Source organism: Vicugna pacos, chromosome 2 (assembly GCF_048564905.1).
Source record: "Vicugna pacos chromosome 2, VicPac4, whole genome shotgun sequence".
NCBI classification, from domain to species: Eukaryota; Metazoa; Chordata; class Mammalia; order Artiodactyla; family Camelidae; genus Vicugna; species Vicugna pacos.
The window spans coordinates 68,262,924-68,278,194 of record NC_132988.1 but is presented as its reverse complement, the minus strand read 5'-3'; the positions used below and the strand labels follow the sequence as shown (position 1 = coordinate 68,278,194).

General features: G+C 35.2%; 2 protein-coding genes across 6 annotated transcripts in view; both read left to right on the top strand.

The window, feature by feature from the left end:
• CSN2 (casein beta) overlaps positions 1–15,271 on the top strand; it is a 161,506-nt gene that overhangs the window by 106,881 nt on the left and 39,354 nt on the right. The gene's annotated exons all lie outside the window — the stretch shown is intronic.
• JCHAIN (joining chain of multimeric IgA and IgM) overlaps positions 1–15,271 on the top strand; it is a 409,126-nt gene that overhangs the window by 380,537 nt on the left and 13,318 nt on the right. The window lies entirely within an intron of this gene.

Below are 15,271 nucleotides of genomic sequence, written 5' to 3'. Positions count from 1 at the left end.
TTAGGGAAAGACAGGGTGGGATCAAGATTGTTCAGTTTGGCTCAAGGTCAGAAGACCCTTTATGTTTTGGTAAATCATGTTCGTGTTGACATCAGTGAGCCTTACAGCTTATCAGGGTGGAATGTATGAGAAGCAGCTGCTTAACGTTTTTTTTGGACTCAGGTGGCTGTGCCTGTCTTAGGTTGCCCCCCTCTGGGGATCTTACCCGTCATTGGCTAACCAGCCTTCTCACCTCTGAGTCTGCAGTTTTTTATAACTTGTTTACCATTCCAGCCCAAGACTCGTTCCTTTGGGGGCCTACAGTTTACCTTTAGGGAAGTCATGGAAGAGGGGAGCAAGATACATTCTTATAGATATGTTGAAGCAGACCACCAGACCAGCCAGTTCCTTGCTTTGGGAACAGAAGACTATCTAACAGCAGGTACGCCCAGCGTTTATAGCCGAGGGCCTGGGTCGTTGCTTTGCAACGAGCAGAGTGCTACGTAAAACCTCAACTATGCAAGCAAGGCAGTTACTAAGCACATTTGCTCTTCTTTAAGGAGACAAGTGGCTGGAGTCTGTTACAATTTGTTCACCCAATCATGGGCTCCCACATTCAATCTAATTTATATAATTACAATGATTAGAAATAATTTCTGTTAAGTGAATTGGTATCTCCATGGCACCTACTTTTTCAGAAGTCACAAAATGAAATGGCTGGAGTAACCAGGCACATAAGTGCCTGAAGTCAGTCTAGGTTTAAGGAAAAGAAGGCATCATGGGGACTGTAGTGTGGCCTTCCTGAAAGTGTCAGCCAGGTAATACTCAGCTCCAGTCAATTTTGACATGTAACACCCAAGCCCCATTGTCATCAAATCTTCCATCTTTTAGGGTAAGCTGAGTGTTTCATTATTTATTTGGGATATTTTTGTATGTTGACTGTCAATAAATTAAAATTGTTTAAAAATATGGTGTCTGCAGACAAAACCCAAGCCCAGCTAAATTTTGCCCAAGTTTGCTGGGCAATTTGAGCCAATTTGAGACCTTTGGAGAAAATGTTAGTTTCTAAGTGCATGTAATTATTGGGAAATGAATCAGGATGTGCCAGGAATTATTCTAACCATCCAGAAGAAAGCCATAAGTGAAAGAAAAATCTCTTCTTTCATGGAGGTTATATTTTAACTGGCTGAGAGAGATGAACCCATGATAAATAGTAAATTGTTGGTGTGATCATGTTTCATGCTAAGGAGAAAGCTGAATTGTAGAAAGCGAATGGGAAGTATTGGTTGGGATAAGGTGTTCACAGCTGGATAGTGTGAACAGGAACTTTTCCCCTAGCAAAAGAGCAAAAACTCGAAGAAAGTAAATCTTGCAGGTAGTTCAGAAAGAACCCATTTACAGAGGCCCTGATTTATGAGTCTGCCTGGCAAGTCTGAGAAATACTGGATAGACCAGTGTGAAATAGTGAATTTGGTGGAAACAAAGTCAGAGAAGCAAATGGGACCAATAATATAGGGTTCTCTGGTAATGAAAGGACTTTAAGAAAACAATGACATTGATTGGAAACTGATGTCAAATAGAAGATACCTTAAGGGGTCAAGGGAAGAGACATGAACCGTTTAGAGCCTACTATAGTAGTCTAGATATGTGATTGTGCCAGTAGAGGGGATGGTTAAGAATTGTAATATTCTAGACATACTCTGAAACTTAGAGAAGATAGAATTTAATAACTTAGAGGTAAAGTGAGAGAGAAAGGAAAAGGTCAATAATTATTCCAGAGTTTTGGCTTGATCACCTGGAATAATGTAGTTACTATTTACTGAGACAGCAAAGATGGAGAGAGGAGCTGGTTTAGGGGGAAAAATTAGGAGCTTAGTTTATAAAAGTTAAGTTTGAAATGCTCATTGGAAATTTAAGTTAGAATGTAGAGTAAACATTGTATAGCACTTGACTGCCTAATGGGATTAATGAAAATATTAAAGAAAAGACCAAAGGCAGACTTTTATCAAAATTAGCTAGCCTCATAACTTCTTATGCAACTGGTGTACAGCTAATATGAGGATGAAAAAAGAGGAACTTTTTACCACAGTGAGATGTAAAAGGCCTGAAGTAGATGAGTTCTGTAGGATGCAAATAGAAAGAAAGTCCTATAATATATGAAGCCCCATACTATTTCAGTGGGTATATAGTTGATGTCATATGTTTAATACATTACAATAATTATATCCATAGTTCATCAACACACTTACCTGTATACAGGAACTTCCTTTAGTGTAAGAACCAGGTAGTCCAGAAAGAAGATAATGTGTGGAGGTGTTTGTGTGAAATTGAGGGAATTGAGAGTTAGGACATAAGCAAACAAAAAGATCAACAGCCCTCTGAGAATAAAAATAAAACTTGAATACAGGTTGATAAGAGCTAGAAATAATTTAAGAAATGCCAATTATCATTAAAAGTGTTAATAATTGATTACAATTTTGGCTTATTGGAAATAACATTGTAACTTTCATGAATTTCTAAGTCTGAAAGGAAGTGGTCTCTGGTAGAAAAAAACATCAAATTTATGTGAGCTATGAAGAATGACTTAGGAGAACTGTATCTAACCATTTTTTTCTAAAAAAAGTTTAATTCAATATAGTTTTGATATGTTTTGAGAAATCTATGAATGCAATTTTATTAAAACACAAAACATACAGTTACCTCTAATTTTAATGTCAAAATGTTCCTCTATTACATAGAAAACATCCTTTTAAACTAAATGTCTGATATCTATTGGAATAGCTATATGCATGTGTAGTAAGGTAAAATTACAATGAGCCCTGTGCCACTATCATGATTAAACATGGGACTGATACAGATCATTGGGTGATTTGTATATTAAACTAGTGATTTCTATTTAAACATTATTATTATAAAGCTAATAGTGTAAATAGATGTTTCTCCATTTCAAAAGAGCAAGAGTTTCTTCAATTCAAATATTTGCTTTTCTGATAGGTTCATTAAACTGTTTTTTTCTTCTTTTCTATTATACCCTCCTTCTTTTCCATGCCATATGAGGTGGTAAATGATGGTTTCATAACTCATTTGTAGTTTTAAACTAAGAATAGAGCATGTGTTAGTATTTAGAGTATTGCCACTAATCATGTATGACTTTCTCAGTAACTGAATACAAGAAAGTTCCTCTGAGTTTACCAGAAGAGGAAGAGAGATCCAGGGAAGTCATGTGATGAGTATAAAGACACAGTTGGACTCAAGTCAGGAAATACTGGCTTTTATTCCAGTGATTTTTATATTCAAGAGTACTCTGTCACCTCACTTCTTTACTGAGTAATCTTTTTCAATTTTGATTTTTGAGCCAAATACATCTTGGTGTGTGTGAATGAAAATATATTTGGTCAATTTCAGGAAATTTTGTAGTCTAACTTGAGGAAAATATTTATGTGAGAAGTATTAATAGACAACATGTAGATGAATATAAATGTAGTCTAAAACACAAATATATTAGATACTGTTAATTAATAAGAATTGGACCTCATCAGTGTAGTTAATAAGAATTTATTATCCAGATTTTTTATGTGCTTATAGATATGGCAATCACGAGAATTAGAATAAAGGTAGTGTATACAAACTCAATTTTAACTAAAATAAAATGAAGTAGATATGATAAAGTAGTAATAGTTCATTCTTTGTCAAATGTGATCATTCTATGTGCTAAAGCATTGTGACACTAGTGATATAAAGAAAATTTAGATTATATTCCCTTATTTCAAGTGTTTTTGTAATAAACTTATATGAGATAAGTTGACAAAAATGTTGTGATGGGAATATATTCAAAAGTCAAAATGTTTTGAGAATATCAAAAAGGAAACTTCTTAATGATGGAAATTAAAATGTAAAAAGAAGGCAAAATTTAATACGGGAATAAAATAGAAAAGTTCATGTATATCTTAAAAACAATAAATAATCTTTCCAATAGATCATTTTGTTAGCAAAGAAATAACATACGCATAAATTCTGAATTTATCTTAAGGTTAAAAATACAATTAATTATGGCAAAGTACATATTAGACTTCCAGGTAATAAATAAGGTTTTAGGTACTCAAACAGTAAGCTAGTAACTTTCATTCTTCATTGGAGATTGTCCTTTTTCTTTGTTTTTTTAAGATATTTATTTATTTATTCATTCATTTATTTTGAGGGGTGGTTAATGGAGGTACTGGGGATTGAACCTAGGACCTCTTGCATGCTAAGCACATACTCTACCATTAGCTACACTCTCACCCCTGTCCTTTTGCTTTGGATCATAAAGAAATACATATGCATGTTTGATTGTGGCAGCTAGATAATTCAAATATAGTATTTTGACATTTGATTTCTAAATATTGTATTCATGTAGGCTCCCTCTAAATAACTATTGGAATAAGTCTGCCTTTTAAAATAAACATGGCTAAGTCATGTGCAAGGTTTATTTTCAACAGGTTTTATTATGTTCTTTTCCTTTACAGTTTTTCTTCTTCCCTCCCTTCGTACCTCCTTCCCTTCCTCCCTCCCTCCCTCCCTTTCTTCCTTCTTGTATTCTTTCCTTATTCTTTGAAAAAACAGGTGTTAAGCACTTTTATAGGCACTAGGTCACATTACTGAGTAGATTAAAAGCAATATGTGGATAAAGTAAATATAAGGAATTTTGAATAAAAATTCAAGTGATCCTACTTTAATGTAAATGAAGATGTAAACCACTCTGAAATTTAACATATCTTATATTTTAGGTTAGAACACTAAATTAAATTGTTATATATTAAATGAGATATATTTAAAATTATATTTGACAAGATAGGAAGTTATGGAATATGTGTGATATTCAAAATAACAACTGCTAACTCCAATCTCAGAAGTGGCTTTCTTATTTTATCTATAATCTTATATTCCATGACACACTGATGACTTTATAAATCTAATAGACTGGAGTTTATATTGCTATCTTTAAATAAAGGAAGAATAATACATTTTCTTCCAAGACCAACTGTCATGCCCTTGAAAACGTCAAGGTGTTTCATTAACAGCACAGCACAACAAAACAATATTGACATCTCATGAATATGCTGCCATGAGGATACAACCCTAGCCAACTTCTATAATCCCCTTTCCTGTTTTATGGTTTTTTAATCTCCTCCAATGACCGGATGATCTTTAGCTATCAATTCATACTATTGAGAGAAACTCAAAGCTGGAGAGTCCTTGACAGATTCTTGAAGTACATTTTCTAAGTCCCCAAACAGCTGAGCTGTATGTTATATTACTATGTTATTCTACTGTAATATAGAGATATGAGACGAAAAAATAGAAACATTCTTTAAGTGCAACTGGATGTAAGATATTTGTTTGCGTCTAGGGGATTGAAAAGATATTGAGATTGCCCTAAGTTACTTTCATATTAATCTGGGAGACAAACAACTATACAGACTGTCTAGGAGCGTGTTGAAGGCATTAGGGAGTCCTTGGATATAGGAGGTAATTAACAAGGGTAAGATGATACAGGAAAAGTGCAGTCCGATAATAAGTAAGCCGAGTTCAGAAACTTAGAACATTAATGTCACGCATGGGAGAAAGAAGAGGAGTCCATGAAAATACCAGGAAGAAATAACCAAATGAAGACACTTATAAGGAAAATGTCAGGAAAAAAACAGAACATAATAAATAGAACTAAGTAAAATGGAGACCTTCAGAGGCAACTTGCTTAATTTTCAGCTGCCATTTTCTCACTTGCAAGATGATAGAGTAATAGTTTTGAGAAAAAAATTGTGAAAAATGCATACAGTAGAGTTGGTCAGTACATTTTAGGATTTATAATTGTCATTCTTACTTTTCTCACCATTATTACCATTAAGAAAATAGTTTGGATAAGGAACAAAAAGACTGAGAGGTTCACTTTAAAATAAAGAAGAATCAGGAAATCTTTTCAGATTAAGGAAAAGTTGATGTTCATATTTAGTGTCTGACTGGGTGGTTGATGTTCTAAAGTTCTCAGTATTTTACACAAAGAGGGTCAGTGAGGAGGAAAAAGTAGAATAAAGCTAATGTAGACATGAACTGAAATAGCTGTTTCTGTAGAATGCCTTTATTTCCACTTTAAAAACGTAATGTCTGAGACGCACATCCTTCTAACAAAAGGAAAACCTGTAATTTTGTTAACTCTACCTATTTTCTCATACATGGAGATAAAGGTCAAAATAAAATTGTAGTCATTATTTTGACTATGTTTTCTTTTTTCTTTTTTTTTGGTGGGGGAGGTAATTACACTGACTTATTTATTCTTAGAGGGGGTACTGGGGGTTGAACCCAGGACCTCATGCATGCTAAGCGTGCGCTCTACCACTTGAGCTATACCCTCCCGCCTTGACTATGTTTTCTTGAAATTAATATTTACATTTTACTATTTCATTTTCTCTCAGCTGTTTACAACCATAAAACACATATGATTCCTGTCAAAATCCAATGACTTACATGGTTTGAGTTGATAAATTTGTCATCAACAAAATAGGTGACTGGAGGTCGGAACTTTATGTCTCACTTAGCAAGTTGAACCCTACTATGTGGAATTTAGTCCACTGAATTTGGGTCGTGGAAGACTCACATACTTCAAGTGAATTTATGTGGTGATATGTTTACATGTGACATAAAAATAAATCTTTTCACTGCTTCTCTAGAAAATTCATTTACTTTATTTCTTTTAGGCTGGATAATTTTATGTAGTCAGAACAAAACATTATTGTTAATTTTGTTTTGGTTATTATGTTAGACTCAATAATATGCTATTTGCATATTGGTTTGAGCTCCAAATTAAACTTGGATTTGATTTTTCTATCATTTGTTTTAAGGAAACATTTCTAGAGTGTATTAAGAAAGCCCCACTGGAAACTGTCTCCTTTAGTACCTTTGTGGCCTTTCTGGGTAATATAGAAAAGAATGTATGTTTGAAGGAGACAGCTAGATAATTAAAATCAATAATTTTAAGAAGAAATTCTAAATATTGTGGTTACATAGGCTCTTCTCCAAAATACACTAATCTCTAATACACTCTTCTGAACAATTGGGATCCTTTTTAAAGAAAAATGCTCCTATACTAGTCACTTTCGAAATGGATTTCAGTATGTTTGACTATATTCCTTTTCTTCATGTCGTTTTCCTTCCTTCCATCTTTCTTTCCTTTCTTGCTTTCTTCACTATCATCCAAACAGTAGTTATTAAGCACTATTTAAGACAATGGGAATATATGTTATATGACCCTTTGGAGAGAAAATGATAAAAGCAAAAAGCCTATAAGTTATTATAAATTTAAGTTTCAAAGTAACATCTGTCATTTAAATGGAGAAGTTTAAAAATTAATTTTCAATATAACTAGACCCATATTTTAGCTTGGGAAATTAAAATATAGACATTATTGTTCCTTCTTTTTTATTCGACACTCTAGAAAATGTGCAGAATATGCTTGACAGTCAGGAACGAAAAGAACAGACAATAAACCCAGAAGTGGCATTTTTATGTCCTACAGTTTCGTACTCCACAAACAAGTGATGGTTTTAGAAGACTGATGGACAAGAACATGCCCCACTATTTTGTAATAAAGGGGGGGAAAAGCACTTTTATCTCCATGACCCCATTCCATGTCCTTGAAAATGAAATGGTGTTTCATTTGGAAGACAAATACTCATCAATGTGCTTATGTGATTTTGTAAGGATGGTACCAAGGTTCTCTACTTCCTTTTTCTGTTTTAAGTGTTTTTAAGGACTCCAGTTAGTGGGGGGAGAAAATCTCTCACTGCAAACATATATGAATGAGGAAACTTAGAGTCTGGAGAGTTTCAGGAGAGAGTACAAATCCTAGAAGCTTATTTAGTTATCTGCAAAAGCAGCTACATAAATAATATTTTTCTGTTTCATCTTATTATAATAAAAAATATAGATCTGACAGATTTGGAACAAGATGTGGTTTCACATGAATGCATTCTGTGAACAAGTGATTCAAGTGAAAAGGTACTCGTGGTGCTTATATTTTAATTTGAGAAATATAAAAATAAACAGAGATGTTCAGAAGATAATTGGGTATGCCAGTCTAAATTGAGGGGCAGAAATTCAGAATCACATCTAAATATTTCAACGTCATCAGACCATAGGTGAGAATTAAAATTCTCAAAGTGGCAAGATGATAGGGGAAGAGGTATATAGAAGAAAAAGAGGCTGGGGAGGGACCCTAGAGGATATCAGTGTTACATCTGAGCAAAAGAAATCAATGAAAAAAGAAAGAGAAGTAGTCCTAGGAAGAGAGGTACAAGGAGAGTGCTGAGCAGTGAGACTTCATCCCTAGGACCAAATGCAGTCGTGCCCTTGGGGACAAGGTACAATTGCAGCTACTGCATTGTTGTTAATAATTGTAAGAGTTTTGAAAATTGCGCCTCTTGGGGAGTGATGGAAATGTTAGCTATCTTGATTGTGGTAGTGGTTTCATTGGTGCATACATCTAACAAAATTCATCAAACTGTACAGCTGACATAAGTGTAGATTACTATACAGGAACCATACCACAATAAAAGTGTTAAAAAGTAATGATTGTGAGAGTTAGCTGAGACAGTGCGTATTAATCACAAGGCACATGATGGGTGCTCAGTAAATTCTAGCTGTAAAATCATTATTACTACTTTCATCATCATTCTCATGAGAAAAGAATAGCTTTGGAAGGGAGTAAAAAGAAAGAGAAAGCGATGTTGGCTTTGGACTAGAAGATCACATCTTTGGGACTGGAAGGTGAAGGTCCACGTTCAAATTTAGATCAACTTATAGAAAGATTAGACTGGGAGGTTGATGCTTATGGTTGATAAATTTGATGTCTTCTTTGGTGAAGAAAGGGAGATTATTTTCTGCTAATGAGTGAAGGAGAGAAAATTCAAGCCCTGTGGAGAATAATGGAATGACTAATGGTTTTTGAAGACCAAAAAAGGAAATATAGCTACCTTCTAACAACAAGAAAATATTCGGTAAGGAGTTTTGAGTGTTCAGTAAATTAAAAGATACATAAATAAACAGGGGGCAGTTATATGGTTGGGAGATATTTTTTTTCCTTTAGAATTTAGCTGACTGGGTAAAATGGCAGTGGGAGTAAATTTTAAGGATTTCCAGTGTTGGGGTTTTTCCAGGCAGGATGGTTAAAGGCAGAAAGGCAGTGTGAACTATTAACAGAATAGTTAAAAACGATCAATGATGGAGTCCAGGTAAGTAGGAAAGGAAGGCAGGCAAGTGGAAATAAATAGAATGGATTGCTGTGGTGGGAGAGGCTTGACTGACTGGAAGAGTCTTTGAAGTGAAATCAGAAGTCCCCAGCTTTTACTCATTTTACCCTTCTGAAATACATATGTCACATAATGCCTCTCAGGTGGTCTCCCACCTCAAACCGATTGCATAACACAAACCGCCATGTGGTAGTAGTCTTCACTGCTTCCTGATGCACTTTCTTTGAATTCCTCACATCCCTAGGTTTTCTAAAGACATGCTTAGCTTTTTCATGCATTCCTGTTCCTCTACGCTTGTACCCACCTCAGTGAATTTGCTTTGCTGTTTGCTAAAAGAAGCCATCAAAAAGATTGTGACAGTCAGTTGACCCACAAGGGAGGTAGGGAGGCTCTTTGCCCCCTCCCCTGGGCATTCCGCTTGCCTTCCATGATGCCCAGAAACCGCTCCAAGGATACAGCCTTGAAACAGAAATGTGCTGTTGAGGCTATTTCAATCCGGCTGAGTCCTACTCTGTACACCACTGAATCCAGTTAATGCCTCTAAATAAACTTTTAAGATTCTGGTGTGTGGTGTGGAAATCCACTGGTCTTGCAGCCACCCAAGACAAGCCTTGCAAGTAAGTTCCCTTGCTTATTAAACCTGGAGAGGTCTGCCTATTTGTTTGGTCTGTCCTTGCCCTCCGTGTAAGGGGGTTACTTTCATATTACACTCAGTAAGCTCTCTATGAGGTTGCAAAACAGCACTGTCTTCTACTGTGTTTCTCCAGCTCATTCTCACATTATTTTCACTTCACTGGCCAAACTTCCGCTTGTCGGAATGGCCTTTCTGACCGCCCTATCTAAGATACTCCTCTGCTGCTCTGCCTTGTTCTTTAGTGCAAGTATCTCTGCTTGGCATACCATGTATCGCTGCTGCTTTTTTTTTTAAATTGAAGTAGAGCTGATTTACGATATTGTGTTCGTTTCCGGTGTACAGTACAGCCTAGTGATTCATTACCATGTCATGCTGCTTTTCTTGTTTGTCTTCCTCCAGTGATGGGAATGTAAATATCATTAAAGCCGGGGCCTTGTTTTATTTTCTGCTGTTCAGTAACATCTAGGAAAAATGTTTGGCGTATTATTGGTGTTCAGTTTGTTGAAAGAAAGTCTAAACTGCTGATGCAAGGCCTTAGAAGGTTTGCATTCTCAGGGCCTGACTTGCTTCTTGGGGAGTCGTACTGTGGGCTCTCATCTGGGCAAGTAGGGGCTATGATTGGAGACCTGAGCATTTTGGTGAAGGTTGTTTGTGGTAACAGATGGGAGCAGGAACGAAGCAGAGAGATGTTAGGGTGAGGACGGAACGGTACCGAGAGCACAGCTTATTGTATTCGTAGCATTCAAAGACAGTGTGTATAATAGGCATACTTGAAATGAAGGGCCCTAAGTGTATAAAAGTGATTTCACTGTACCCTAGAGCCACCAGACAGAGCTAGGCTCTGTCCACAGAACTGTGAAAACATAAGATTCTGGTTTGTAGCCACCACTTTTGGGCTTTGTTAAGGTAGCCCTAGAAAGCTAATACAACAGGATAACCAGTATATACTTGATGGATCAATTTATTATGCGTGGCAAGTTTTTTTTTTGAAATATTTTAACAAAGAAAAGAAAATAGAAAACAATCAAGTACTTCAAAGGACAGAATTACTACCATCTAAAAAAATCTTGATAATTGTTCACAATTTTGTGTTGTTCATGGAAAAGTAGTGATTGCATTTTCTTTTTCATTTTTGTTCTTGTTGTTATTCAGAAAGATGGGATTTGGACATAGCAAGAGAGTAGCAAGATTCATCATGAGTACAAAGCAAATAGCCTCATCAAGCCTGCAGAAAAAGAAAATACACTTTTTATTGAATCTGAACTACAGACGAAGTTCTTGCTAGTACCGATATGCTTTTTGTTTTTGAGTGATATCCAGACATACTTCTTTCTCTCTGACCAAGTATTCACAATGGCCCATTTGTAACTTCCAGCTTTGTCTCCTTCACATGTTAGTTGGCCTCCTCTCTTTCCTGGTGCCCCTATCTCTGCTTGCCCCCAAGCCTGGACAAGGATTAAAATGTGGAACATGCCTCCTTAGCGGCTTATCCTGAGAATCAAGTGACCTCATGGGACACTTCTTCAGTCAGATCCTTCAGGCCATTGCCTTACATTTGCCCAAATTCCCCCAAAAGTTTCTGCTAATCTTGATTTACCTCTCTTTATCTAACAAATTGCTTTTGAGACCCTTGCAGATTTCTGAGATTTGAGCATTCTTCCCCTTACAGTGTTCTCCATTCTGAATGAAATCTCTCCTTACCGAAGTTTGCTTTTGTTTTTATTTGAATTGTCACAGATCCTTTACCAAAAACTGTGCTTATTTAAAATTCTACATATAAAAATGCTTTATTAAATTATTCTAAAATATTGATATAACCAGTCTCTATACTAATTTGGTGCTATATCTATCACTGTTTCTTAAATCAGACTATTACTGCTCGTGCAAAATTATTTTGATAGTTTCCAAATGAACTTTCTATTGTTTGTCTGTACTCCCTCGCACTCCACCTGGCTTACTCCTCCTTTTATCAAATGCCTAAATAAGGCATCCAATCATGCCGCTCCTTTGTCAAAAGATATTCTGGCTGATGATTGCTTGTTTTTACATCCATCTTTAAAACAGATGATAAAACTAGAAGGTAAGTTTCAAGTGCTGAGACTGACTTGACGGTATTTATACCTACAGTGGCTATCACACTGCGTGCTTATGAGTGGAGTGGTGACGAAATAACTGTTGAATGAATGAATACGAGTTTCGTAAAATAACGATGCAAGAGGCTGTATTTAAATCCAATTATTTCATTGCAGTCTTTAAAAGAACTCCTTTATTTCCATGTCTTCACTCTCCTAGTTGAACTAATTATATATGAGGCCAATATTACTTTTCTAGGTAGTTCAGGGATGTGAGAAATAATGAGTGAACATTGAAAAATTCAGGAGATAATTTCTATCATCTTTTTTCCCTCCACTTGTCACTTCTCATTTGAGTTTCAGCGGTTCAGGTTTGCAGTTCAGTCCACTCGGACTTACGCTTTGAATGCTTTTCTCCTTTCAAAATGAACGTAGTCAAAATATTTTCTTCAGCTTCCCTTACTTAAACCCCACCAAACATATGCATAAAGCAGCATCCCCTGAATTTAAAAAACAAGAAGAACAACAAAGAAACAGGCAAGCAATAGAAATATTGTCTCTTTTCTGAGAGCCAAATTTGCCTAGCACATTGATTTCCTAAGCCAGTCCTGACCACTTGCATCCATTTCTTTTTATTCTCTTTCCCTGATTGGTTCTTCCATTCAGCACATCACCAGATCCATTGATTGCCTTTCCTTAGGGCCCTTTTCTCTCATGTCTTTGAAGTCTTTATCTCACCAACCAATTTAAGTCCCCCTGCCTCTCCACTTAAATATGCACACACATTTCACCTATGTTTATCTGTACCAAATAGTATTTTTAATATATTCTTTCTTGATCAAATATCTCCAGCTATTACCTAATGCCTAGGGAGTGAAGTTCAGACTCTGTCCTATTATTAATGGTAACAGGGAATTCAATTTGAATAAATTCTCCACCTCCATTTAAAAATAATTGAAATCCTTTGGAATTATTTCAGCTTTAAGTTGTGGGACAGCATTCTTTTATCTCCAAAAATATTGTTTTACCTAGTAGTGAAATATCTAATATTGCAGAGAATTTAGAACCTTTAATGTTGTTTTAGATAAATTGACTTTCTAAATGTGAATTGGTTCTATATCCTTATTTCTTGTTGGTATTGTATTAATTGCAGTGGTGTCTATTCTAATTCCTCATCAGAATTCTCAAGGAAGGTTTCTCAAACATTATTGAGTTACGAACCATGTAAGGATCTTCTTAAAATGCAGATCCTGGTTCATGAGGTCTGGCTGTGACTTCAGACTCTAAATTTCTGACAAATTCCCATGTGATGTTTGTGCAGCTGCTCCAGAGTTTACAATTAGAAGGAAAGCTTAAAAAAATATATGCAGGTGCAATCTTAGCAGCAGGGCAGCCTACAGTCACAATTATATGCGATTCTGTTCAAGGGCTTTTATGTAACAGAACATTTATTAGTCTCATGATTCTATTAAGAAGTTAATTATTATGATAATACCTATTTTGTACGATGGAAAGTTGTAGTTTAGAACAGATTAAGAACAGTTCAAATAATTGTTAGGCCAGGATACAAGCATTCTAGTCTTGGCACCATACCAGGACAGATGAATTCTTTTGGAAACATTCAGATAAATAAGTACACTTAGGAGAGCTACACCAGGCAACATTTCTTACACTGGAGCTGCTTTTGGTTTGATTGATTGCTTTGTCTTATTTTAACTGTCATCACTGATACTTGTGGAAAAAGTAAAATGTCACTAGACCCAGCTTACCTGTCTAATCAGTCTGGTTACTGATGAGCCCTAAAAGGAAATGGATCTTGAGGTTGTGGATAAATAGGTATTGGCTTAAATTGTTGTATGTATGGATTCTGATATATGCGATTCCCTCTCTGTATTCAAACAAAAGGAGAGAGAACATTGCAGAGAAATTGAGACAATGCCAGTGCAAATATTTCACAATAATTCCCATTGAAAACTTAGGTTGTCATTATTGGTAGGACTTTATACATCATCTACATGATTGTTTTTTCAAACTTTTAGTTAGATTCCTACTGTTTTATGAGAAAAAAATGTCTTTAAAAAGGTAAAAGAATAAAGCATTTACATTTTTACTGTTTGTTGACAGTTTTGTTGTTACATAATATATATGGGGGCATTGATTACGGCCAGCCACTGAAAAAAGTTTTAAATATTTTTCTGTAATATTAACTCCAAGCTTTGCCCAACCGTGAGAAGTCCAGGGAGGAGGAATTTACTAGTTCTGGGTTAGGTGGGACTGGTTCTTCTCACTCTTGAATTCTAATAAGCTTACTGTCTCCAAACTGGTACATTCTTTAACATTCACTTCTGTTAATTCAAATATCCTTCATCCTTCCTTCTGCATCTTTTTATTTGATGCCATTTTACACTTGATCTTAGCCAAATGGCTGAGAAGTGATATTTGATGCCATTTTAATTTATCTACTTACTATACTGGTGTAAATTTTTGAGAACTTATAATGTGGATATGCCATGTCAAAATAATGTGAGAGATCGGAGATACATTTCATTAAAAAAATGTGAAATAAATTAAATTTCCTATTTTACTTAACATGGCTAATTTAACTTAATGACTTCATCACCCTCCAGAAGAATAAGTGGGAAACTGATAACATCAGAAATGTTTTTAGCAACCTTTATGTTCCATTACGTATATATCATGCCCAAAAGAATTAGAATTTCAACCATTCTTTAGGCCAAGGCAATTATTTACCATACAAAAGTACTTGAGATCTGAGAAAATAATTGGACTCTTCAGGTTGGCATTATGAGTTTCTACCTAAATGCTACTAATACATAACACTACAGGGGCTTTTCCCAGGGTATTTTAAATCAATCAATCAATCAATCAATGTATATTTTAGTCATTCATTATATAAACAGATTTCCGAATTAGGTATGGCCACCTCAGAGAATAAATACTCGGAGAAGAAAATGTGTTGTTACTATTCCATATCATTAGAGAAATACTCACCAGGAAACGTCTCCTATGAAAATGTTCCTGTTAAAATAAAGAACAAATTAAAATTTTAATACATGCTTAATTTTCAACTTCTTCAGTGAATGAATGTGTCTTACCTCTTCAGACGAATCAGCTCCCTTGGGAAAAGAAAAGAAAATAGTTAACATCTTAATTTTATAACTCAAGTTTAAGTGTAAAAAAACCTCTTAGTTGTCACAATTGTGAGCAAGAGAAAATGGAGGTAAAGTCTTAGGTTAACTGATACAGTAGGTTTTTTTTTATTGTTTAATGATATCTTTAAAATG